Source organism: Euleptes europaea, chromosome 14, assembly GCF_029931775.1.
Source record: "Euleptes europaea isolate rEulEur1 chromosome 14, rEulEur1.hap1, whole genome shotgun sequence".
Classification (NCBI taxonomy): domain Eukaryota; kingdom Metazoa; phylum Chordata; class Lepidosauria; order Squamata; family Sphaerodactylidae; genus Euleptes; species Euleptes europaea.
In genome coordinates, this window is record NC_079325.1 from 17,800,782 (window position 1) to 17,806,781 (window position 6,000).

The 6,000-nt window shown below is 48.6% G+C and overlaps 1 protein-coding gene across 3 annotated transcripts in view; it reads right to left on the reverse strand.

Moving 5' to 3' along the window:
* FEZ1 (fasciculation and elongation protein zeta 1) overlaps positions 1–5,643 on the reverse strand; it is a 47,522-nt gene extending 41,879 nt beyond the window's left edge. For 2 of the 3 annotated variants that reach the window (XM_056860808.1, XM_056860806.1), the window contains exon 1: positions 5,565–5,643. The gene's annotated coding sequence lies outside the window, so the exon portion shown is untranslated. Of the gene's footprint in view, positions 1–4,949; positions 4,972–5,564 lie in introns of those variants that run through there. The other variant, XM_056860807.1, reaches the window with a different exon arrangement.
* Positions 5,644–6,000: the final 357 nt, after the last annotated feature.

Sequence of the window (6,000 nt, forward strand, 5' to 3'; positions counted from 1 at the left end):
GTTTCAGCCAGGATTCAGCCAGGATCAAATGAATGCGTTTCGCTGAACATGCGTTCAATCCTGGCTGAATCCTGACCATGCGTTTTCTCCCTATAACTGAAAGTAAAATGCCTGCCAACTGGAGAACACTTTGTGCATCTAACAAAGTGAACTCAAGTCACCAAAAAACTTACGCTATGACAAAGCAGTCTTTAAAATGCCGTGAGACTCTGTGTTGTTGCAATAGTAAAATTAATTATAGCTGGACAGTCCATTGATTTCAAAAGATTCTCCTGCTCAGCACATCCTAATCCATACTTGTCCCTGCTGTTCCAAGTCCTGCCCCTCTACGTGGTTCCAACAATAGCTACACTTCACTCTGAACTCTGCAGCAAGACCATTTGTTATTCCACTCCTTAACTCTCGCACATAGCTGCTGACAACTAAAAACCTTCATGCACCTCTGTAGCATGGAGAGAGAAGACCTGATAACACATCGGCTGTATAAGAAGGCTGCCCCCCCACCAGACTCCCTTCGGCTGCTGACCTTTTCAGACCTTTGATTTTTAATTTTATCTACCTTCGTCTTGAATTCCCTTAACAGGGCCCTCTCTCGGAGCAGGAATGACCTCCGTTCCCAAGGGGACATTGGGCTTCTGGGCAGGGAGCAGAGCGAGGGCAGAGCTTCCGATGCACCGCTTCATTTCACGTGCAGACTCACATTCCCTCCGGCCAAACACAATGTGACAGAAGCAGCTGAACGTGCAACTTGGGGGGAGAGGGGGGGAGAATGGGAAAATGAAAAATATTTCTTCCAAGTACTACCAGTCTCTCCATGCTTTTCATTTTGGTAGGATCCTGCCCAGCAGCACCCCCCTCTACACACACAAGCCACTCTTCCCTTCACATTTTTCAGTGAAAAAAACGGTCTCCGTCCTCTCTATCTGAGGTACTGCTCATATTTTTGCTCAGAGCCCTCTAGATTCGTGGCTGCCCTCCCTAGGGACACAATTTAGTCATCTCATAAAATTGACAAAGACCAATAGTCAAAACCTAGTCCAGTTCCTTACCACAGGGCAGCCCTCTTATCCACGTGCCCACCAGAATTGCCAGATGGTGGCCTTTGGGTCTCCCGGAATTACAACTCATCTCTACACTACTGAGATCTGTTCACCTTAGGGTTGCCAGGTCCCTCTTCGCCATCATTGGGAGTTTTTGGGGGCGGAGCCTGAGGATGGCAGGGTATGGAGAGGGGAGGGACTTCAGTGCCATAGAGTCCAATTACCTAAGTGGCTATTTTCTCCAGCAAACTGATCTCTATCGGCTGGAGATCAGCTGTAATAGCAGAAGAGCTCCAGCTAATACCTGGAGGTTGGCAACCCTAGTTCACCTTGAGGAAATGGCCGCTTTGGAGAGTGGACTCTATGGCCTTATACCCTGGTGAGGTTACTCCCCGCCCCCAAACCAGGTCCTCTCAAGGCTCCAGCCCCCAAATCTCCAGGAATTTCCTCATCTGGAGTTGGGAATTGTGAAAGGCCTTTTCTACTAACTGAGAAAACCCACACAGCCTCCTATGATTTGGGGGGAGCTAGATTTTTTTAAAACTATAAACCTTCCCCTCAGTTACCAGGTATTCTAAAGGTAGTAAGCATATAGACATTGGAAGTTTTGTGGTGCGCAAGTAGAATATGGAGATCACTGAGGTAGGACTGTTATATAAGCAACACAGAAGATTTATTTATTTACAGATTGGTTTCAAAGAACAGATCAGCAGCACAGGTCTCCAGGTAGTCAAAGGAGAAGCCTGGCTGAGGCACATAAATCTAAGCTATTTGTGGCTTCAGAGAGTGGTTTGAATTTTCTTTAATGCTTGCAGACACAAACAGGCTTTTACTGACTACACACTAGGCTGGATGCTCTCACACACAAGGGACTCCACCCTAGGGTTGCCAACCTCCAGGTACTAGCTGGAGATCTCCTCCTATTACAACTGATCTCCAGCCGATAGAGATCAGATCACCCGGAGAAAATGGCCACTTTGGCAATTGGACTCTACAGCATTGAAGTCCCTCCCCTCCCCAAACCCCACCCTCCTCAGGCTCCACCCCAAAAACCTCCCGCTGGTAGCGAAGAGGGACCTGGCAAGCCTACTCCACCCACAACAGCCTGCCCTTTCCCAAGAGTCAGACTAAATGGTACAAGGTCTGCTCATTACCAGAGACAGGCAGGCCTAACTGTCAGGTACCCTATTCTCTCATAGAGGTAGGGCTAAGGCCGTCTGCCATGTTACCAGGCAGAGCTACCCTTCTAATGGTCTGCTCTTTCACTGAGGCAGACCCAGACTATCACTACACTCTCCCTGAGGCAGACCTGAACTGACTCCTGCTGTGCTTCCCTCCAACATGCCATCCCCATCCTCAAAGGTGATTAGATGCTGGAGCAGCACTCCCATAGGCTCAGCTGAGTGGCTGTTTTTGCCCTCAGGGTAGGGCTGCCAACCTCCAGGTTCTAGCTGGAGATCTCCTGCTATTACGCCTGATCTCCAGCCAATGGAGATCAGTTCACCTGGAGAGAATGGCCACTTTGGCAATTGGACTCTATGGCATTGAAGTCCCTCTCCTCCCCAAACCCCGTCCTCCTCAGGCTCTGCCCCAAAAATCTCCAGGTATTTCCCATCCTGGAGCTGGCAACCCTACCTCAGGGGCAGGACAACCTCCTGTCCATCACAACAACCCAAGTGCCCTCCCTCCTTCAAAACTACAGCCTAAATGCCAATATGTCATAGTTACAAAGTCAATGTTCTGGATAGTGCTTCTGACAGAGAAAATAGTTCCAATCACTGAAGGGAGCAAGCCAGACACAACAGCATAACCCTACTCCCCTACTGTCAAAAGTGTACTATGAAGATAGCAAAGATGTCCTAGGCCTGGGAGGGAATCCCTTGATGATCCCAAACATGACAACCAGACACTCATCTCCTCACTGCAGGGTGAGGCCTGGTCAGTCAGCATGAAGCTAGATGATGTGCTAAAATTCTGAGGTAGTAAAGGGTACTACTTAAAACCTCAGATGAGGAAAGTCTCATTTTTAATATTTGGTCATTTATGCATGGGTACTTGGACTCATGTTCGCCCCCTGTCTGACTCAGTTGTTCCTTGGAGTTCTGCATGAGTTTTCCGTCCATTAGAAATGACCTTGCTGCCAGCCCTCACAATGTCCAGGTCTTCCCATTTTCTGTTAACCTGACTCTTCCCTCTCCCCTGAGCTCAGCCCAGCTGAAATCTCCGTGCAGAAGACAAAGCACGGGCCACAGGAAGCATGCTTACTCTCACAGCCAATCACAAAGCAGCATGTAAACAGGCTGGGATTCAAATGCTTCATGCTTTCTCGGAGCTCTTTCTGAGCAAAAGAAAGGCTTTTTAAAACCTAGGCTTGGATCCCCCCACTTTCTTTCAAATTGCTCTGGGTTTTTTTGGGGGGGTTGTTTTTAAAATGCTTTTTTTTTTAATGCAGCAATTGGGTTTTTTGGGAGGGTTTTTCTCTCACAGTAAGCACTACAAGTAAGCCAATTACAAAGCAGCATTTAAAGGGGCGGGACTTGATTTGAGCTTGGAGGCTGCTGGTGCAGAGATTCCCAGCTGGAAAGTGGGGGTCCAGCCAGCAACGAACCTCAGGTAAAACTCCCAGGCATAAATGATCCTTGTGGTGTAAAGGCTCCCTGCAAATACTAACACATTAAAGAGAAAGATGCCGCCCTAGCACTGCACATGCTGTAACAGTCTGCCACTCACTGGGAATGATTATAGTAGCTGAACTTTGAAAAATGTAATCCCTCACCTGGATTCTTAAGGTGTACAGTCTATTCTACCATTCTCTGCTGCCTCATTACCCACTTGTTCTTATGGTTGCCAATTACCAATTGGGGTCTGGAGTTCTCCCAGAATTACAACTGATCTCCAGACTACAGAGCCCCTTTTCCTCTAGATAAATTGGCAGCTTCAGAAGGTAAACTCTATGGTATACCATAGATTCTAGGTGAAATCCTTTCCCAAATCCCCCCTTCCAAAGGGACCACCCCCAAATCTCCAGGCATTTCCCATGCCCAAGTTGGCAACCCCAGTTCTTCTGCAGATCTAGTGAGCAAAATGGACCCACTTAACTATTTTCTCAAGGGAAAGTACGTCCAGATGCAAATTCATGCCCTTCCAACAAATATAATTCTTAGCTACTCTATGCAAAGCCTGAAGGAAAAACTGTTAAGAACTGGGGAGGGGGGGATATGGCAGCCAATTATTTTTCTTTTTCTTTCCACTGCCACAACAACTCTGTGAAGTATACCACTTTACCATTTAGCAGATCAGGGACTAAGAAACAGGCCTAAGCTTTTCAATTCCAATATATTAACTGTGTCCCCTCTCCCCAAAAAAACCCGATTCCACTGCGTGAATGCTTGTTGTAACCTATAAATGAGAGGTGTCAGGGCCAAAAACCTAGCCAGAAGGTGAAAACCTTGCACTTCCTCATCCCCAGACAACCCGACTTTGCCCGTTCTGCTCTGTTTGCAGTATCTAAAGGCATCCCAAACAATTCTGTCAGGACAGCAGTAAACAGGAGGTCACCTTGTTCCCCCAAACAATGCACAAAGGAGATGAGCCCTTCCCTTACATTGACCTCAGAAAAGAGATTAGAAGCCAACACCCTTCTGCACCAACACACCACCTTCGTTTGCCCACATGGCCACTCACCAATAACTTTACCTGCACCACAAACACAACAGCAATTGTGTCCGTGTATAATCTCCTGCCTGTACACCAAGCAAAGTTGCAGCTGAGAGAGAGCGTCAACCACCCTCTTCCAGAGGCACAAAATACCTCATGAGCAGGCATCGCCGCTTTCTTCTCAAGGCTCACAGCTCATCATTTCCCACATACTAATGCCACCACACACTGGGAATGGACAAACATCCATACCACTGGACTTCCTGCACACCTAACAACCTCCTTATGAAAATCCCCTCTACACAGCTACTTGCCCTCATGAACGAAGCCTTCGTTGTCCCCAGCGTAGCGGGCCGGCCGCAACCCACTCCTCATCCAGTTCTCTTTGTCTCACACAGATCCACTCATAACACCCCCTCCCACCCTGTTCATATGATCCCAATTGACCTTTTCTGCATGGTGCACACATTACCCACCTGTACACACAACGCAACCATCACACAACCAGGCTGTTGTACACAAAAGCGAAAACATCTATTCTCTCTTCCAAACAGGCATGCAATCTACAGACACACACACAGAGAGAGAGCACCCCCCCTCCCAATTCCATTTTCTCCCAAGCCCAACATACACAAGCCACCGTACATGGATATATATGCCACTGTACTCCCTCCTCCCTTAGCCAACAGCACTGTGGCAAGCCAAAATCACTCCATCCAAGACAGAGGAGCAATTTCCAGCATCAGCTCAACATTCAGCCTGGCCTTTCCTAACGAACAATGGGAAAGGGCTGCTTAGAAACCCTTGTGGATAAGCATTCTCCAGCATCCCCCCCCTTCCCCGCCCCCAACACCCAGAAATACACACCTGTGCGTGGCAGCAACTCAACTCAACATCCCATTTGATGGGCCCAGAGGATGGAAAGATGAAAAAAGAAAACCAGAAATGCGGATGCGCTCAGCGAACCAGCCAGCAGCTGCCTGCCTTCCTGCCTGTGCAGGAACAGTGCTGTTCCCAGGCACTGGGCTGCTTCCCCTCTCTGCAGAGCTTCAGCAAGCTGCGGGCCCAGCCTTCCTCATCAATATGCATTAGCTCCAAGGCACTGACACCAACACAGTGGCTCCTCAGACCCAGATGCCAGCCCCCCCCCAAAAAGGCACAGAAGCCCTAACTGGGATTGAGACACCCCCCCCCCCAATAGGAAAACAGACCCCTAATTCTGGGGCCAGAGAGGGGCAGCCAGCTTATGGAAAGAAGGATTCCCCTTCATCCCAGCACGGCGCGACGTTGCAGTTAATGCAGT